This window comes from Uloborus diversus, chromosome 3 (genome assembly GCF_026930045.1).
Source record: "Uloborus diversus isolate 005 chromosome 3, Udiv.v.3.1, whole genome shotgun sequence".
NCBI lineage: Eukaryota > Metazoa > Arthropoda > Arachnida > Araneae > Uloboridae > Uloborus > Uloborus diversus.
This window is the reverse complement of record NC_072733.1, coordinates 135,408,430-135,430,968: the sequence shown is the minus strand read 5'-3', so window position 1 is coordinate 135,430,968 and position 22,539 is coordinate 135,408,430.

Below are 22,539 nucleotides of genomic sequence, written 5' to 3'. Positions count from 1 at the left end.
AAATTTTTGTCTATTACCGTGGTTAGAAGATTTTCTAACCTTCCTACGGCGCCCTTCACTCTATAACTCAGTGGTAAGGCAAGGGTTTTAGTCCGGGAGGGGGGGGGGTGAGGTCGAATTTTTTTTATATCGTCTTGATGTCGGTTCCAACGAAGTAAAAGAAAAGCAAAAACTTTGGTTTCATCAAATTTGCGGGCGTGGAGTGCGGCTGCAGGCTGCAGCCACACACACAAAAAACACGTAGCTCCTTCCCTGGATTCGCCACTGATATAACTAAGCATAACTAACAGCGAAAGATTAATAAAACTGAAATAACAGCATTGCACAGCCCTTTAGTGTTATTCATGATTCAGGAGCACCGCGGAATATTTCAATAGTTTCATAAGTTTCATAATTCTCTTATAGTGAAGTAATTGCAAATTTCGTGGCGCTGGCGTGGCGCCCCCATGAAGACTTCACGTTGCTCTGATTCCCCCCTCCACTTTTTTTGTCGCTTAAAAAATATTTTTTTCCCTTTGACGATTTTTCTACTCTCTTATAGTACAGTAAAATTAGGCCAAAAAATGGCCAAACCCAAACATCCAAAAAAAAAAAGGTGAAACCTGTTGCAAATTACTTCTTACCCTTCCAGCAAGAAGGGGTAAAAAGTCCCAGCACTTTGCGCGTCGGGTTTTGGGGGGAAGGGGGGGGGACGAAATAATCCTCTATTTAAATAAAAATAATTTCTATTACTTAAAAAAAAATTCTCAAACCTCGCAGAAACAACTCTATAATGGTAAAATAATAAACTCTCACAGAAAAAAATTCTAATTAACAGTTGTGCACAGGCAAGGGGGGGAATGGGGGGGGGGTCATGGAGCAGCTTTGCGTCATTGAAATTTTTAAGGCAGTTTTTTCAAGGGATATTTCTTTCTTTTTTGAGGGCTTTTATTCTGGATGGATACTCCGTCACACTTAAGGGGTGCACCATCGCTTTTGGGGGGGGGACCCTGAATTTACATTCTAAAATGAACTGTTGCAGTGTAGTTCACGGAAAAATTTCCCTGATTCAAACTTTTCCGAAGTACAAAATGCCACACAATGATATGGTAATGTCAGAATGATAATTCTAAAAGATCTAAGCGAGCTCAGTAACCAAATTATTTGTGATTGGAGTTATTAAACTGTTTAGAGCGCTGGAAAACAAAATTCCTGTGCAGCTTAAAAAAAGTCCAAATTGACCAAAGTTTCCCTACTTCTTGATTAACTTACTTCAACTTTTCTACAATTTTTTGCCATCACCGTAAGGGGGACAAACCAAAATTGCCAATAGTAAGACGGGCAATGTTGCAATTCTGCACCCTCTAAGTCGGTGGGGGTTCTCATTGGCAAACACCGAGCTACCTCGTTTTTACGCAGCTGGTTATATGAATTATGCTAAATATGCAGACATATACTTGAAACACTATCTCAAACTTTTGAGTACATTATGCGATAAAAAAAATTTTGATCACATCAAACATCAGCTAAAACATCAGCTATCCAACGATCTAACGCAGTGACAAATTCAGGTGGTCTAGAACCTGTAGTGATTCAACGATAGAACAAGTCTTGGTGAGAGCAATGAGCAATACAACAATAGAATGCTAAATATTTACACCTTTTTGTCTCTCATTTTGGAAATCACAATCCGTCTCTAAAGCTCCCAGAAGTTTCTTCCCTCTCAAGTTGGTAGTGGTATTGCTCGCTGATGATAAGATGAGTTACAATGAGACCTTTAACGTTCGGGTAGTAACATCAAAAGATAGTGAAGGCAAACAATTTGGTGGCATTTCTTTGCAAAGGAGGTAAACAGTTATGTCTTAAGCTTCTGTTGCGAGAGTAGTTACTATCTGTAAAGACGTGTAAGCCCAAACCATATTTTACACCGAATGGTATGAACAGTAAAGACGGAATAACAAATTGTTAAAAACTTCTGGTACGAGTTATGCGCTGATCCTCCATCAGTATTCGATGAATCTGGTTTCAGAAGGAAAGAAATCTTGTATCGTTAAAGTGCTATTATCTGAAGCAAAAGGTTCGTCCACCATCACAGAACGAACAGCTGGTGTCATGTATGAGACAGTGAGAAGCAAAGGGATGTAAGTGGACATTTTCAAGTTTTGAATAAAACGCGTAGATCCTAGGTAGGCTTTCATTGATTTTCTTTTCTAAATCATGCTGTATAGAAGCAACTACCAGGTCTACTAATACCATTTCTTGCCCCAAGATAGAGGAGAGGTTCACCAACCATTTGTACCGGCTAGTGTCATTTTTGATGGGTGCAAAGAAAGCACCACAGAAATATAATCTGCGTCCTGTTATAACAGCCAAGCCTTCTGCTCTAGAAGACTTTCTGCGTCTCAAATCTTGTGCTTGCTCTGAGGGGTTCATTGGATATAGTGAATGTTTGAAAAGTCTGAAAGTGGACTGAAGTGCTCAATTATATGCTCAAACTGTGTTAGACATAGCTGCAACAATAACGATTTTGCTGAGGATCTAGATTCCAAAAAAACATCTTGATAACGAAGACTTTTTGTGACAAGATTAGGAGAAATCATTTGAAAGCAAAAAACAGGTCAGCAAAATTCTTCTGGTCATTTAATCAAATGTGCACCATCAGAGAGGGTGGGGGGGGGGATAATATTTTAGTATATAATTTTGTTTTGGGAGATGAGCTATGTTCTTATGGGGTGGACAGTCCTGATTTAATGCATTTTAAATTTGCATGGAATAATACTTCTACTTGAAATAAAAGGCGGGGGAGGGGGGTGAGGATTTATTTTATGTGACGGAGGGGGGGTGCTGTAGCTTTGAGAGGAGGTGCACCATCGATCTTGGAGGATGGACACACTCGATTTCTAACTTTAACTTAGCATAAAATAATGTTTCCACATGAAATGTATGGAGGGGGGTTCGGGGGTACTGCTTCGTTTTACGGGGATAGGGGGGCTCTGTAGCATTGGTGGGTTATTTCATCCCTCTTGGGGGTCAAACACCTTTAATTTCATGCTTTTAAATTTAGTATAACATAATATTCTCACTTTAAATTTACTCTAAAAATTCTGTAAAAATACCCAAAACAGCAATTTTTAGATGCCCCCCATTCAAAAACCCGAAGCACAATGGGGTGGGACTTTTTACCTGTTCTTATTGGGAGGGTAATAAACAATTTGCAATAGGTTTAGCTTTTTTGTTTTGGATGTTTGGGTCCGACCCCTATTTTTACTGTACTATTATCCTGACCAGGGGTGCCCACAGGGGGGGATTATGGCGCAAGTTGCGCCATCAAAATTTTTGGGGGGGATTTTTTTTTCCGGAGAGTTTTTTGTTTTGAACATGAAATTTTTAAATTTTGGACAGAAAAAATATTTAAACTCATTAGGAAATAGATGCATTAATAGTGCTTTTTTCACGTACTCTTGAGGGCAGTCTCCGTACCCCCCCCCTCCCCCCGCAGTGTTTCAGAAGTGAGGCCGCCAATTTCATTTTAGCGATGCAACTAACGAAAAAAAGGGAAACTTCGTTGTTTTAAAAAATTAAAATGGTAACTTTAAATGAACAATTGAAATAATAGTGCCAAAAAGTCTTTTTTTTTTTTTTTTTGTGAAATTTGAATAGAAAATGTAATCCTAAAATACAATTTAGGAACATCCATGATTCTCTTTCATTAAGAATATCTAAGTAAGGGCCGCGGAAATGTACGCTTCAAACATTTTTATCAACGAAAAAAGAAGTATTCAGTATAATACACTTTTCACTAGGCCGCAGAGTGGGTATGTCTGCCTAGTCGAAAACAATGGGCTCGGCTCAAATTAAAGTATTGTGCATAGAGTAAAATTAGCATAAAGGAAGAGAGGACCGGCAACAAAACTAACATGGTGCACGCCTTGTCTCTCGGCGGCTCTGGTTATACAAAACCATGTTTCATGGTTCCTCAGTTAAAAAAAAAATACATAAATAAGTAGGACATCTTCATTGGGATATCCCATATGATAGGGGTAGCCGAAACATTCTTTTTTTTGATGAAAAATGTTGTCCTGAAAATCTTTACTAAGTGGAGAAAAATATATGGGTCGCCGAAATAAGTTTGAAATAGAGAGAGAGAGAAAAAAAAACAGCCAAATGCAAAGAGAGATTCAAAGTATTGCAATGAATACTCACAACAAAAGTTCTAATTGTTTGAATGTAAAAATCGTAAGTAAATCAAATCTTGATGCAGGTGGCATATTTAAAATAAAATGAAGTGGAATAGAGACCTGAGGTATCTCAGAAAATTACCACATCCGTTCAAAATGTTAAAAGTCCTTTTTCTAAGGCCGCAAACGCTTGTATTGCAAGAAAACAAAAATATTAGGCAGGAAATTGAAAACTTTATTATGAAAAATCCAAGCAAATAATCGTGTTTGGCAAAGGAAAATTGGAAGAAAATATTAACACAATATGTTTACTAATAATTAAAATTTGCAATGAAGATAGGAGAGACGTAGCCAAACTGAAAAGAAGAGTGGGGAACTCCAAACCCTTCTTTTTCCGTCCCCTAAGCTGGCCTGTGAGTGACTTTTTAAAACTTAGGTTTTGAAAAACTCCCGGGAAAGCTTTCTCAAAAACCCCATCCCTTACCCTAACGTCATTAAACATGGCCTACACCTGAGAGCTTAGAACTGCAATTTCAAAAAACCGTGAGAGTGCTCCCAACGTAACCTCCGAGAAACGCCCTCAAAATTAATCATTCATCATCATTCGAGGCCGAATAAATTTCGTCTTTTCTACTTTATTTAAAAAAAAAAAAAAAAAAAAATCGCTGAGGTTTTTCGAAACTGTCGTTCTTCAAATATTACCGAATATCTTTAAAAATTTCATTGTAAAAGACTTCCATTCATAAAATGTTTCAGGGGAGATCTTCAAAACCTTCTACCCCTCTAACATTATTTAATATCGTCTACGATTGCGTTGACTGAATTTCAATTTTAAAAATATGCCAGGGGAGGACTTCCAATCTCCCCACCCATTAACATAACCAAAAATCTTCTAAAACTGCGGTTTCAACAGATCGAAATTTTTTCGAGAGAATGCTTCCCCCCCCTCTTTCCTCTCTCTCTCTCTCTCCAACATCATCGAAAAATGTCTTAAATCTAGCTTTTAGTGCTTCAATTACGAAACGTTTCTGGTCTCGAGCTCCTTCAACACTCCCCTCTCCCCCTTTTCATCAAAAGTTCGATTAAATTACGTTTTCGGAGCTTTAATTTCAAGAAACTGGCGGTGCACTAAATTTTCAACAAAAAAAAATCTACAATCGCGTTTTTAAGGCTTCAAAACTTCAAAAAAGTTCGGGGGTGGGGGCGCATCTCTTTTCCTTAATGTCACCATAAATGGTCTAAAACTGCATTTTTCGAACTACAATTTTCAAATTTTTCCCGGGGGAGAACCCCCGGACCCCTCCCCCCTTATACATATCACAATAAGAAATAATTCACAATTGGGAATGCATGCTTGGAGTTAGCATTTTGAAAAATTATAGAACGATGACCCCGAGTCTCTTCCTCCCTTAACATCACCACAGATCGTCTAAAACTATGTTTTTCAAATAACAATCTTGAAAATTTTCGGGGGAGATGCCCCAGTTCTCCTTTTTTGAACATAATTAAATATAACGTACGATTGTGTTTTAAACTTAAATTCGGGAAAAATATCGGAAGATGCTATTTTGGACCTCATCTCCCCTTCCTCCCAAACTTAAAATATAGTCTAAAACTGTGTTTTTACAATTTCGAAATAATGCAGGAAAGTAGCCCTCCGACACTCCCTAATTCTGACTGAATATTATCATTACGATTAAACTTATATTGCTAGTACTGAGGTCTAGTAATATGACTATCCCTGCCTGCTAAACCAGAAGCCAAATCTCCTCTCTCTCTCTCTCTGCACATTAAAACATGGATGCGTTTGAAACAATTAAGGGCCCACCAAAGCGTACCCTCCCCCTCCTCAGAAGTTTTTTCACCTAACGACGGCCCTGGTACTCTTTCCAAACTTTAATGACCGTGTCTCTTTTTCAACGAAGGGAACACATCACAGACGACATGGAGTTGGTGCCCGTTTCAAAGCTGGATCCGACGATTTGACTTTTCAATTTTTTATGCATTTTCTGGAAGTAGCACAATTCTGCATGAATACGTGTGACAGTGATGAGAGTCATCTAAAATTGCGTTTCTAGTACTGCAATTTTGAAAAATTTATAGGAGAGAGCTCCTGATTCCCCCCTCTTTCTTTCACACGATCAAAGACAAGCCTAGAATTGCGTTTTTGCAGTATAAATTTCAAAAAACTGCCGGGTTAAAGGCACCGAAATTCACCTTCCACTAACAATATAAAGATCTATCAAAACTGCGTTTTTAAAGCTAAAAGTTTGAAAATTTAAGTGGAACGCCCCCCGCCCCTCTCGTCAACATTATTAAAAAATTGTCTTACATTTCGTTTTCAGATCTTCAATTTCGAGAAAATTTCAGGAAAGCTGCCGAAAACTTTTTTTCTTAACGTCACAAAGATCGACTGCAGTTGCGATTTTAGAGCTTCAATTTCAGAAAACTGCTTTTTCCCCCATCCAAATATAGCGTTTTTAAGACTTTAATTTTGAAAATTTTCCTGGTGCGAGCCCTATTATCTCTTCTTTCTCTAACATTACCACAGATAGTCTAAGACTGCGTTTTTAGAACTACAATTTTGAAAATAAAGGAGAGCCCTCTTTAACACAACGTTAGAGTATCTACAATTGCGCTTTTAAAGTTTCAATATTGAAAAATTACCGGGAAGGGGCCCTCAAACCTTTTATCCCCCTAACATCAGAGATCCTCTAAAACTGGTTTTTAAACTACAATTTCGAAAATTTTCCAGGGGAGAAACCCCCGAACCCGCTATCTAAGTGACGATAAATTTCCTTTTCAAGATTCATATTGCATACATCTAGTAATGACTCCATTCTAAGCCAGAAAGTTGAATCCACTCTCCCTGTAATTATTCATACGCTCGAAAAAAAAAAAAAAAGGTGTAGCAAAATTCAGGGGTACTCAAAACTTGTTTACTCAAGGTCCACGCTGTAAAATTTGGGAAGACAAGGCGGATCAACAATCCAACAATATTTCAGTTCAAATGGTATTTGTTAGCGCTCCCCCTCCTCTCCCGTAAATTTGATTGGAAATTTCACACTCTAAAAACTATTATGTTTAACCCGATTCGAAAGCGAGAAAATTTTTGGGGGGGAATTTGCGCCATTGAGCTTGGGGGGGATGGGCACCCCTGATCCTGACACCTGGAAATTCTGAAGTGCATAAGTTTTACGGCAATCCTTTAATCGCTAATTTTTAAAAACGAGTAATTGTTGTTTGTTTTTGAAAGCTTCAATATTTCTACCATAATTATGAGCTCATTTGTTTAAATGTTAAATTTATTTTTATTTAATATTTGTTTAAGGTTTTGAGCAGTTATGAGGGGCTTATATCCTGATTTTTATAATAATGTTGAAAATATTTTCACCTTTTTAAATTTGAGTACACATCTTTTATTTATTTTAACAAAGATTCTTTGGTCTCTCGGGCCGTGGGTCCCTCTGCGGTGTGCCCCGCTCCCCGTACTGCGGCGTCTGCGGTTACGTAGATCCGGGCTGCCCCCTTCCCCCATTTTCTCAGGTCTTTAAGGATATTTTTTTATGCTCTGTTGTAGGCGAATAGTTTCTTGAAGGGTCTGTTTTTGCCAGCTTGAATTTTGAAAAGACAGGATATAACAGAAACTTTTTACAATTTACAATGAAAAAGTTATTGATGAACTCTGTGAAGTCAAGAAATGAGACGACTTTTATCATTGTGAAGATATTTATTAAATTATTCCTTTAAACTTTATGATAACCTTTTACTTATTTTTTAGGAAAATGTTCGCTTTTCCTTTTAAAGAAGCATCCTTATGTACATATATCGATAATTCATAATTTCTCTTATCTGATTCCACAATTGCCATTATTGACTTCATCTCATTTACTTATTTCGTAAAATTCGTTCACAATTATTTATAGATTTTCCGTTATTTTCAGATAACATTATATTACGTTTTTATGTTTATGTACACTATGATACGGTAATCACATTTTTTAAACATAATTTTAGATCCAAAAGAATCATATTTTCCTTTTATTATAATGAAATATTTAATGTTATAAATTGTGTATCGGTAATCAGTATTATTTCAATTCGTTCAAAAGAAGCAGGAAAATCAATGACATCAGTCATGTAATCAGTTAAAGTAGAAATGTTATAAAATCTTTACAGGTTCCTTTTGCAAAATTTCTATGCAATTATTAGAGATTGTTCGGTTGGAGGGCAGTGTCTCAGTCAGTGTAACCAGAAGGGGGGCTCACAGTCCTCCCCAGAATGCTGAGTTGAATGTTTTTTAAAACTGTTCTTCATTAGTGAATAACACGTATTGGGGAAAACAAAGTGATTTTAATTAAAAAAGAAAAATAATAATACTGTCGGGGGAAAATCTTAATTTATTTAAAAAAAATTTTTGAATGAAAAATATTCAATAGTTACTTCTTATTGGTCAGTTAATTACCCGCCCCCCTCCCCCATTCCTTTCCTTTTTTTTCTAGTTCGACTGTAAATAAGAAAGTCTTCAAAATGCTACTCCTCCGAAGCTCCCCCCCCCCACACACGCACACCGAAAGCATTATGTATCATCTTAAATTTCGTTTCCAAATCTTCAATTCCGCAAAATTTTATGGGGACGCCCCCAAATGCCCAGCAAGTTCGAAAATTGCGTTTTTGGAGCTTTAATTTCGAAAACTTACCGGCTCTTGGGATACAAAATATGGTACTACAATAGCGTTTTTAAGACGTGAATTAAGGAGAATATACGAGCAAGGGTCCCCGAACCACCTTCCTCTAATTATATAAAATTAGGTTCTTTAGAACACACTTGCAAAAAAAAAAAAAAAACGGAATAGCCCCTGAATACAAAATATTCCTTCTGTTTAAGGACCATAATTTCGAAAAAAATTTCAGGGAAGAGCTCCAGAACCTCCTTTTCGTAAAATCTTCAAAATTTGTCGACAATTGCGTCTTTGAAACTTCAATTTCGAAAATTTGGAGGGGGAGGAATAATTGATTTCGACCTATTGAAAAAAAAAAAAAAAAAAGATCGGGGTCACTCCCTGAAGCTCCATTCCTTACCCAAAAGTCAATAAATACGGCGTATAATCGCGTTTTTAAAGCTTTAATTTCTAGAATTTTTAATGTGCTCCAAAAAAAAAATAAAAATGCGCCTCTGTTGGAGGGTTGTTCTACTAACTAGAATGAACTAATCACACCGAAAGCCGATGTAACAGAGGTAACAAAGTATTATCTTTTCTCCTCCGTGGCTCTATCTCTCTGTCGACTGCAGCCATTGATTTGTCGACCCAAAAACAATTTTTACTGTGTGTTATCTTATAATTTTCAGTTGAAGTATATACCTTAAAAAACTTATTTGATCCATTTTATTTTCTAATATTTTTGTAGTGACGATTTCCCCCTTATAAGGCTTCAAAATGCATAATTTTACATCGTTTTTTGAAAATTTCCTCCGGGGGGAGCTCCAGACCCCCTAAATTTTAAAGCATTACATATCTCACTAAAAGGGAAACCCTGCACTTCTCTTCTAATAAAATTCCCTCTCTTAAGGTCAATTAAAAAAAAAAGATAGCTGGTAACAAGATTATAATCCTAAGAAAGACAACCCCCCCCCCCAAAAAAATATCCCAAAACTCCCAAATAGAAATTTTAATGCCCCTCCTTTGAGGGGTCCAGTCCTGCCCTGCTTTTTACTGTCCATTGCCCCCTGAAAAAACTGTCTTTGTATCCACCCCTGTACACCCTCTATTTTTTTGACTTCGCGGTAATCCAGGGAACACTTCCGACTGTAGCACACATTTATAAACGTCTAAAACAGCGTTTCCAAGTTATCAGTTTAAAAACTTTGTGGGAGAGCCTCCTCTTTGTGGGAGAGCTTTCCGCCAACGTGAATCCTGTCACAAATTTATAAGACCTCGTCTAAAATTCAATTTTTAGAAGTTCGAACATCAATTTCGAAACATTGCCGAGGATGATTACCTGATCTGCATTTCTTCCTTTCAGGTTATCAAAGATAGCTTAAGTCTGAAATTACGTTTTTGTGATTTCAATTTCAAAAAATTTTCGGGGAGAACCCCTCAAACGCAATGTTCACCCTCATTAAAGATCGTCTAAAATTTCCGATTTAAGACCTCAATTTTGAAAAATTTTCCAGGGAAAGTCCCTGAAATCCATGTTTTCAAACTGATGTCATCAAAGTATGAGAGACGAAGGCGTATTTAGGATTTCAATTTTGAATAATTTCCGCGAGTGTGCCCCATACTCTATCCCTGCCCATTAGTCTCTTTTTTATCTTTTAGGACTTGAATTTGTAAACATTATCGGAGGAGAATTACCAATCTTCATCCCTGAAATCATCAAAGATGGTCTACATTACGGTTTCAGGATTTTAATTTCAAAAAAAATTCCGGAGAAAAAGTTCTGAACAACTCACCTCCCACATCATTAATTTTGTTTTTAGAACCTAGTTTTTAAAAATATTCTGGAGGAGAACCTCTAAACTCAGCATTGCTCCAAAATTGCTGAAAAAACGTCTGAATTTTCGTTTTTCAGACTGTAATATGGAAAAAATTCCGGGCGATATTTTCCGAAACCCAACCCTTCTAACTTCGCCTAAGATAGCTTACTGAATTGCGTATTTGAGACATATTTCGAAAAATTTCCAAGAAGAGTCTCAAACCTCATTCCTTCCCCGTTTACTAACGTTATCTAAGATTTTCCTACAATCGTGTTTTGGACTTCAATTTCAAAAACTTCCAGTTGAGCATACCCTCCCCTCCCGCCCCAGAACACCCCTCTTTCTAACATCACCGAAGAAAGTAAAAAAAGAAAAACTTTCTCTCCTTTCGACAAACGCGAGAGGGCACAAAAGCTTCAGTTATCCGAGGGCGCTGAAGATTATCTACTCCTCTGATAGGAAATTCGTCAATTTTAATTTATGAGTTGAGCTTTTGGTGGAGGAGAGGGGTGGGGGAGTTACGAAAATAGGGCAAGGCGCCGGTCAAGTGTTTTTCCCGGTACATTTTGTCGACCCAGTACGCCACTGTCCTCATATACGAAAGAGGCCCTTCTGTACAGCATCTTGCAGTACATCTTGAAAACGTTCAACGAGTATATTTTACCGAAGATATTTTCTACGGAGAGCACTTGAACCACCAAAAACGACCCTGATTTTTTTTTTTTTTACATTGTCAAAAACCTAATGTGTTGGCCCAATTCTCAGAAATAAAATTATTTACCAATGTTCCACGCTATTTTACATGCACTGTAAGCAAATCCGGAATATCACTGATTATTTCCGTGGAACATGTTGGGATTTCACAGGTCCTAAACAATTTTATCTGGAAATCAAGTACCTGCTTCAAAAAGTTTCCTGAATCGCTACAAACGTCATGAATGCAGACTTCTCACTGTTGCGAAAAATGCTTTTAATTCCCAGTTTAAAGATTAACTGAGCGTATTTATTAAGTGTATCGGCTTCAATTCGAGCATGCTCAATCTACATTGACTAAACTCTCAATGAGAGTGAATGAGCCTCTGGATTCCGTGGCGTTGCAGGAAACGCAGACGAATTAGACCATGATACTTGCTTGCAAGTCTCTTGCTTTTCACCATGTTTGAAGCATTAGTGTTGGGGCTTTCTTGGAAGAATAGAGAGGTGTCAAGCTTTCTATTCAACTTACCTAAGCTTTTAATGAAGGTCCAGCGAAACGACTGGCGTTTAGCCTGGGATGGCACTGAATTCTTCAAAGTTTACAGGATAATTTCAGGAAGGTTATTGAATTTTAGTGATGAACTGACTTTATTACTGTCGACGTGGTCCGTACAGGTTGACATAACTCCCAATGGGAGGAAGGGAGTCTCTGGATTCCGTAACTTTTCAAGAGTAACAAGCAAGTAGAATTCTTTGTGTGTGCTTGAAAGTCCTTCTTAGCAGTGGCCGAGTGGCTATGGTTGCGATAATGCTTTTGGTACTTTCTTGGTGAGTCGAAAAATGTGCCAAGCTATTATGTTTAATCTTACTTCAATTATCTCTAAAGGTTTCAGAGAAAGGATTGTCTCGAATCGGAGAGGTTTCGGAATTCTTCAGAAAGACTTCAGGATAATTTTAGGAAAGTTTCCGACTTTTAGTGGGATACGATCCTATTTTTTTCTAAGATATTTTACTGGCATAAATTGGGCATGTTCGCTGCCCAATATTTTTCAGAACGTTTCTTAATCGTTTTTACAGTGTTGAATAAAATAAAAAAATCATGGAAGCCACGCAAACAAAGAAAACAACATTCATCAATCTCGGGCATAATTAAAAATTAAAGCCAAGACATTGGAACCAAAATTCCATCCAAAACAAAACTTTGCATCCAAAACAAAGTGAATGTTAGAAAAGTCAGAACAAACAACGTAAGTAGAAGCACAAATTTGTAAATTACAGCAAATTTTTTGCTGTAATTTACAAATTTGTGCTTCTACTTACGTTGTTTGTTCTGACTTTACTATTCAGCACAAAGGTATTTATTTATCTTAAAGTGAATGTTGTTTTTGCATTTGTTTTCGTTCAACATCTCCTAACAGACGGGAATATTTGCGGACCGTTAATTGTCGAGTGTTTAATATATATCACGGTGCATTTCGCAAACTGTAATTATTGGTAGCACACAATCATTGGGAGTTGCATTTTCTAATGCAGGTTTTGCATAACGAGAAACAGTATTCGTCATTTATTTAAGATAATTTTCACGACATAATATCCAACACACTCATCATTTCTGTGGGGAAACTAAAAAATTTTATGCTTGAAGATGTACTCCATAGAGTAAACAAACACACCGATGTCCAAATCTAAATTTTACACCAAAGATGTATAATGAAGCTTTAGTGTTGATTGAAGATTTATGCATTTTAGTTTCAAATCTGTTGTTTAGTCATTATGGTGTGATATCACCTGATCGATTGGTCACCGACTTAGTTGACACTGATTTGCAACGAGAAAAAACAGTGCAATGACACTGTCTTAGCTAAAATTATCGTGAATAATGAGCCATTACTGACAGCTGAAAAAAAAATCATAATCAGATTGTGATGACCGTTGATGCTGAACAAGGCTATACATCTGTCGATGAAAACAAAGCCGTAAACATTCCAACTGAATTTTTAAATTCTCTGGATATACCAGGAATGCCACTAGAAGATTTTCGGTTCAAAATTCGTTCACCAATCATTCTTTTTCACATTTTAAACCCACCTAGATTATGCAACGGTACACGTTTCTTCATCAAAATTTCAACAATTTTGACGGAAAATTTTAAAGGAGAAATTTTTGTGTTGCCACGTAAGCGATTAATAGCGTCGTAATTTTCAGACACATTTGGAAGGCTTCAATTTCCGATTTGTTTAGCTTTTGAAAAGACCATAAATAGATCTCAAGACCAAACAATTTCTACTTTCGGTGTGGACTAGAAGCATACATGTTTCTCTCATGGGCAACTACAGGGTGTCCTGAAAAAGACTGACTGTTTTCAAAAATTCATAACAATAAAATGTTTAACGATAAGAAAATAATTTTTGCAGAAAACTCATGTGGTGGGCCGTAAGTTTCGTCCCCAAAGTTCCAAAATTTACTTCAAGAATTTTCGAATAGATGGCGCAGCACATGAAAAACCGCAAATCAAAGAAAGACAGAAAATTACATCATAGTTTTTCGAAAAATGTTTTTAATAAATAAAATTTCGCAACAATATTTTCAAAATGCCTGCCGCCGGCTGCAACCAAATGTCGCAATTGGATAAAAAAAGCCTTGAATTCCAATAATTATTTTTTGACTTAGAGGCTTACTATCTGCAGCGCAATCTATTTATAAACTTTTGAACTAAATTTTGGAGCGCTGGGGGACGAAACTTAGTCCCCACCACATGAATTTTCTGCAAACATTATTTCTTTATCATTAACCATTTTCCTGTTATAAATTTTTGAAAACAGTCTGTCTTTTTCAGGACACCCTGTATCTATTGCCTACTCACGAGTGGGAAAGTTATCATTCCTACTCTTGTTATCAAAAGACAGGTTAAGCAAGAATATTGTGCACAACTTAGTGATTAGATAATTTTTAGTTTTCAGATAATAGAAATAATAGATCGAAGTCAATGTTATCTATCTCATTTATAAAATTTAATTTTATATGTTTTTAATTTAATTAATGTATTCTGTAAAAAAGTTATTGATTACAAACTATATATAAATTGAGATGAATAAAATTTAGTGCACATTCTTAAAGTTTATGTTGGTTTATGTTTAATTTCTACGTTCTCATATATTACAATCAGTTTTGATATTTACTATCACTTTCAAGTTACTTTGCTTTTATTTTTGGCCGAAGTTATACTTGCAAAATTTACTAAGCGTAAGTATAGTGCTTTCACCATTGAAAATTTAGTTAGTACTTACTAAATTTAATAATTACTTAATTCAGCCTAACATGTACATTATCAATCTCATTTGTTTTAAAATTGGCTAGAATATTTGAAGTTTTACTAAAAATATTAATTATCTTCTATCAAAATATTGAGTAAAAAATACTTTAATCCAACTACTTCACCACAGCAACGTGGCTGGGTCAGCTAGTATATATATATATATATATATATATATATATATATATATATACATATATATATATTATATATAATACGTTACTTATGATATGCCTTGAAAAGTCAATCAATTTTATGCCACATTTGTTCACCAATTTTGAAAAATGGACACACTCAAATAAAAATAGTTATACCATATGCTAATTTTTTAATCTGCGGTTACAATTGTTTCTCCTGGTTTATAAACGGCGTTCATCTGCTTTTATTACTCCTAAGATTACTTTACTACTATTTTAGATATGTTTGACAAAATGTAAATCCTCTGAAGTCCTTTAAACTGACCAAATTGACGGCCGTGAAGATGACACACTTCAAAACGTATCTTTCCATCAAAAATTAGCATCTGAAGCACATGCAGCGCTGATAGAAGAGCCAGGTAGCAAGTACATCCGTCATATATCGCTAACAGCTGGTGAAAGTGCAAAATAAAAAAAAAAAAAAATGCGAGGTAATATACGCTTTACAAAAAAGTATCCACTTATCGGTTATTGGATTCGTCGGAACAAACGTAAATACGGGATTAAAGGTGAAGTAATTCCTTTTTTATATTTCTTTTTTTTTTTTTTTTGAAACATGTGTCAAAAGACCTTTACAGTGGAACATATGTCTGCTGTATACTAATGAATTGCCACTGAGGCATCTTGTTCTGGAAATGGACGGTTGCACAAAAGGACCACATTCATATTCTGGAGCTATCGGACAGCTTCTTAGAGATTGAAAAAGTCCAGTGGTCAAATTTGATAAAATTGACTGCAATCTTCTGGCTTTGAATATGGAAGATATTAAAAAATTAAGTATTGAACAACAGTATTTTTATCGAATCTGTCTTGCCGTAAAAGTAGTTGCCCTTCTAACGTGGATGACAGTAGCCCAGGAAACCTCAGTCATGCACGATGGCAGACAACTGCAAGTCGTTTGTTACGCTTGTACAGCCCAAATTCAAAATAATAGAATATCAGAACTTTTTGAACAAAACTTGTCCCTTAGTCGGGAAAAATGAACGCATGCTAATTAAAAAGAGTAAAACTCGTTATTCATAAATGGGTAAATCAATTTAAACAACTTTTCAGATATTATTTTAATCACTTATGGATCATTGACACATTGGAAAAAGATAGATTTTTGATATGGGTCAAAAAATTAGAATAATCCATTCATTTAATGTGAATTTTTAAAAGCAGCGAAAATATTTGCATACCTGTTAACCGATAGTTTGTCACATGTATGGAGCTTGGCATCCGGATAATTTTACGCTCTTTTAGAAACGTCTTATTGCTCAAAATGGATCGTCAAGGTGATAAATAGGAAAAAAAAGGAAGTTACATATTGTACCATTTCTTAAAGTTAGAAAAAAACTATCCAACTCAATTTAAATGACTGTTTTACAATCTATGGTATGTAAAATTTTAAATTAATATAGAACCAATTAAAAAATAACTGAGGTAATTGAGGTAGACAAATTGTAACACCTGGAAGAGATAAACCTAAATTAAAGTAAATCGTCCTACACTGTTAAAAATTCAGGAAGATTTTCTGGTAATTGTTACTGTAAAATGGTGGACTTACAGCATCACTGATTTTTACGGTAATTTATACCGGAGAAAAAGCGACCCCAGCTCCAATTGGTTGCTGTGGTCTACCGAGGAAACCGTAAAATTTTACTGTAACATTTGATTTTTACGGTAATAGTTACTGGCAACATGGATGCCAGTAACAATTACCGTAAATTTTCCGGAAAATTTTTAACAGTGTAAATAAACGTTGAAAAATGCTTCTTACGTCTATAAGTGTTGGAAATAATGTATAGTTATCTTCTTCACGCCAATTACACTTGAACTGGTTGCATAAACTGCAGTTTTAATTTCAGATCTACGAAGTAAGACCAAAGATAAACATGAAGCAGAACCCTGCACAACTTTCCTGAAGCAAAGAGAAACTCATACAGGGGCAACAAGGTTGGAAAAGTATTATATTCAGTGATGATTCTTAATTTGAAATATCTGTGAACAAAAAAAGGGATTTGGGTTTGACCTTTAAAAAGAAAAACGTATGAGAAATTTTGGGTAAAACGTTCTCTCTAATTTGACACATCCTTTTTGGTTTGTGGGTGCATGAGGGCTGCTGTAATTGGAAAATTATATATATCTTAAAATTAAACAATGCGTTACTTCCGCTGTTTATCAATAATACTGCATGATACTTCATCTGAGGCACAGCAGTTTTTTAGATTTTGAGGCACATTTAGTGACGCATTTTATCTTTCAGAAAAATTCTATTCCATGTCATGTCTCTAAATCGACTCATAGTTTTCAAACAGAAAGAGGAATTTCGTTATTAAACTGGTCAAGCAACTCTACCAATCTCAATATGATCAAGAATTTGTGGTACCTTCAAATCTATAGAAAGCGGTTCAAGTCCTGAGCTCGTTGCTGCCTTGAAGAGAGTATGAAAACAGTGTCAGAGAAACGATTAATGTAAACAGGTGGTAGAATCCGTGTGTCAAAGGATTAAAGCATTGAATCCAGAAAAAATGACGCATTCTATTATTGAATTATATTTTTCGGCTTATTTTGTCCCACCCTACTAGTCATATATGCTTTTGAAATAGATAGTCGTTTACAATTATCGGTAACAAGTTTTGAAAAATGAGAGATTCATGTCCGAGTTTTAGGTAGCAAACGTTTACCATGCTGCCTTTTCCCTATCCTATTTCATGCCATTAAATTGGTTGCTGGTATAAAGAACTGTTTAGTGTTTCTATTTAACTTCACAGAATCCTTAAATACCTCAAAAATATGTTTCAAGCAGTTTATTTAAGTTTTAAGTGAACTGAAATATTGCGCGCAGTTCAAACATTTTTGCATACATCATTCGGCAGGAAAAAGGATATATTTGTGTTGTACTAAACAAAACCATACACTGAGAAAAGAAAGCGAGGAAGCTCTTATAAGGACAATACTTTTTTTTTCACACCAACGTAAAAGGAAATATTTTCTTTTAACCTGAAGATGCTTGGGGGGCGGGGGGGGGGGCACTATTTTTTATCTTTAACATGGTAGCTACGCAGAATGCCACTAAGCTATTTTCACCTCTTCATCAAAAGGACGTTGGTCTACTTTCCTCTTATTTTCCCTTTCCTGGATGGGTTCTCCCGGCATTGAACTTCAATGAAGGTTAACTGACATCATTTAGCTGTCACTTGATTCGCTGGTTTTCACAAAGAATAGAAAGAGAGAGCGACGAATAATCGGATTTCAGGAAAATTTCAATCTAAGGTTTGGATTTACTTGAACAAAAGAGTTTATATTCTCTCTCTCTCTCTTTATATATATATATATATATATATATATATATATATATATATATATATATATATATATATATATATATATATATATATATATATATATATATCTTACTACTATTATATATGCGGAAGTTTGTCTGTATGGATGTATGGATGTTTGTTACTCTTTCACGCAAAAACTACTCAATGGATTTTGATGAAACTTTACAATAATATAGTTTATGCATCAGAATAACACATAGGGTAGTTTTCACCCCGTTATGGGGGACAAAACCCCCAATAGGGCGATAAAACCCAATTTTCGTATAAATTCTCTAATATGAGGATGAAAAAATACTTGCACTTATTAACATTATATGTCCATCGAAAGCTCTGATTTTTCTGCTGAAGATGGCACCTGTTCCAAATTTCTAAGTCGAATAAAAAACGAGTTATGAGCTTTTTATTTCCATGTTCGAAGGCTTTCCTCAACACAATATAGTATTTAGGGTATCATCTCAACTCCCTGTCGATAGCGACAATTGTTGTATTGTTGACTATTTTTGCGTTTCAACTGACTGTTCAAGGCTTTTCTCAAGTGATATTTTAAAGTAAGATTTTTTGCACAAGATAGGTAAATAATACATGAATTTGGCTGATTATTTTCCAGTTTTACGCAACTTTGAGGCAAGTAATGTTTTAATTTATTTGTGTTGACTGGGCGACAAAATTTATAGACAAAATTTATATTGCTTGATCGAAAAGCAGGAATCTCGCCAAACTTTTTTTGCGGAATCATTTCAATAACTGAGGCATGGGGCAATTTTTTCAATTGCCGCTGTTGTTGAAGCTAAAAATTACGCGAATACTGTTTCTCGGTTTTGCAAATGTAACCAAAATATCGCCATTTCTTTAATATTTCTTTCTTTATATCATTTTGTTAACATGTAAAATGATCCGCCAACTAAATTAATCAAATCCATAAACAGCACAAGTTTGCGCACAATTTCAAACACAATAATTGCCAAAATTTACTACTTATTTTGGAAACATTTCGGATAGCATCATTTCATGGTCACCAGAAGTATCGCAGTATATGGCGGCAATATCTCTTCGATAAAATTAGTAACACACAGTTTTACAAAGTAGGGAGGGGGAGACTTATCCAAGGTATCCCAAAACGATTACTGCAAATTTCGTACCGTTTTAAATCGCGGTAAGGGATTACGGACGGCTACATTTTTTAAAAGTTTGTACTTCAATAGCAATATAGAGACGATTTTAGAATGATTTTTAATCACGTCAAACCGGTGTGTTTTGAGTTATTTCAGTTACAGAAGAAAACGAATTAAAGTAACTATATTGTTTCTCACAATTATTACACACCCAGGCAACGCCGGGTATTTTTGCTATGTACAACAATCTGCTGCCCCCCTACCCCCAGTTACCGTCGAAAAAATATTTATTTTTTGGCAGGAAAGGCCAAATACATGCAAAACATTTTCTTTGTAGCATCTTCTGTTCGGAATTAAAATTCATATCTTATGAATGTAGATTAAGCAAACATTTTACGCAGTTTTGTAAACTTGGCAAGTCTCTGGCAAATGTGGCCAAAAAATGGCTCTGTGGTCATTTTTTCGATAAATAATGGATTTGGATTATTTTACATTTTTACGCTACTTTTAATTGCAAAATTGGATAATGAATTATATTGCATTCGTTGAAGAAAATTAATTTAATTGCAGGCAGAGTTATGATAACGCGGTCGGGCCGAGTGTTCAAAAATCTTGGCGCTACAGCCATTACAAAATTTGCTTTAAAATGTAAAAACTTCGCCAAACTTATTTTGGTAAGAATATCATTAAATACTATGTATACGGTATTGCAGTTAAAATTAATCCACCAAATTAGTGAAACAGCACGCTCAAATAACATTATAAGTGCTATTTAAATGTAAATTAATCCACCTAGTCCATTTTATATCTACAGACTCACCAGGCGACTACATTAGCTCAGTGGCGAATTTTTTAAAATTTTAACTTTTAATTTTATTTTTTCTTTTTCTTTTTTTTTCGTGTTTTTTTAAGGATTAATGGTGCTAATTAGGATTTTTCGGAATTAATATCCCTACTGTAATAGCGACAAGAGAGTACTGTTCTTTCTTCCTTTTTTTTAATTTGTTTTTTATGCTATCGGACATGTACTGATGAAGATTTTTGTAATTAATTGTGAAGATCTTTAGAGGGAGATGCTAATGGAAAACGCTAATATCACCATTCTAAAAGAGACTTTAGGGAATGTTTCTCTTTCCGAAATGAGAAGTTTTTTGTACTATTGTCCTCATTTAAATGGGAACTTAAAAAAAATTAAATAAAATTAAAAAAACTTTTGTGCTTACTCTGATTTTAATGGTATTTTTACTCTGAACTTTTTTGGTATTTTAATCAGGACTGTTTACGTTGTTAAGAAACATCTAATTTCCTTCACGTGGGGGATTTTAAAGGTTTGATGTTCTCACTATATAAAGGGACATTATTAGAATCTGGATTTGTAGTGACTGTTGACCCTATTTTGGGACGATTTCTCCGGTAAGAAGCTATACAATAATTTAGATAGCGCTGGACACCATTTGACGGGGATGGAGATTATAAGGGAAATGGTTGACTTTATTTAAGAATTGTTGACCTCACTCGAATTGGAATTTTTGAGAATCACCCAAACTAACTTCTTTACAATACCTGAACGTTTTCCCGATTTATGTTGTGTGATTTTTTTGATGTCTTAGCAGTTTCGCCGACATTTCATTTACTCCCCCCCGGCATTTTAAATGTCCTCTCCCTGTGTTAATCATTAACTTGAATCGGTTAAAAAAAACTACATCAACGTGAGCAAAGCCGCGGGTGAAAGCTTGTATATATATACATATATATAATATATATATATATATATATATATATATATATATATATATATATATATATATATATATATATATATATATATATATATATATATATATATACACAATTGAGTTTGAAGCCAACTTCTAATGGCTCACCGCGTTTCGAAGCCAATTTTTGGCTTCACAACGTTTGCTTCAATGCGTCGGTATTTTAGAGACGTTCACCGCTTAATGAAGCCAGTAGAGACGTTCGCCGCGTTTCGAAGCCACTGGCTTCAAAAAGCGGTCTCTAACCACACACCGCGTTTCGGAGCCATTTATCGTGGCTTCAAAAGGTAGCTTTTTAGAGATATACACCGCGCTTTGAAGCCATAGTGAAAGTTGCAGCGTTTTAAGCCCAATACCCTTAAAAAAAGATTCAATGAAAGATATTTTGTTTTATGCTCAATTAATCTTTTATAATTTATTTTGTGCCGTTTTAAATTGATGTACATTTTTGAAACTAAGTTCAGCATTTCAGTTTTTCTTGCCAATGTTTTATAAATTTTTCTAAAAAATGATTAAAATTCTTGTGCAGAAAATATCACAAAAGAAAATTCTTTGGAACATTTTAACTTAGGATTTCATTGAAAGAGAAAATGTTATATAGTTAACCACAGCTACTTATGAAGACATAGCTAGTGAAAGTAACCTTTACAGTAAATTTTTGAAGAAAAAAAAATAAAGAAATAAAATGGTTTTCAAATAGATTTTTGGTTTCATATTTTCCTGTTTATTTCAGAATAAATAAAATGAGAAACATTTTTAAAAAAGATTCTTTGAAAAAATACTTTTACTAATTAAATTTGTACGACAGTACTATTTTTTTTTTCTAATCACCTTCTCGTTCCGTCTGAACTATTAAATTTCGGTTTGATCATATATCCACTATGTTGCGGAATCGCCAAATTTAGGTTTCTCGAAATTTCGCTAGGTCGTAGATAGCTTAAAAAGAGCAGTTTGTCAAAAAACAAAAACTTAATGGATAAACAAAATTACGCTGCTTATAGTTATAATTTTACTGGTATTAGTTTGGAATCAAAGCAGCACTTAGAAGAAAAAGAGTGTAAAAACGATCTAACTATGTATTGGTGATTTAAAAAGCACGACTATGGAATTGCATGTTATCAATTGCTAAAATAATTATTGTATTCATTATTTTTCCTTTTTAGGATGGTTATTTCTAAATTCGTTGCAAAACTTTTTAATTTTTCCTAGAATTAAAAACTTGATTTGATTGCTATTTTTTTCCAACGTTCAGTGCCGATCCTAGGATGTCGGTTGTCCGTGTGCAATGCCGCTCCTCTAGAGCGTTTTTACTAATACTTAACGCATGACCATCTTCCGTCTTATTTCTGCATCAAGTTCTAATTAAAAAAAAAACAGAAGAACGAATTTATAAAAAGTAAAAGCGTTTTGTAGAAAATATTAGTCTTTGGGTACACTTTATATCTTTGAAAAAAGTTATAGATACCAAGAATTACTAGT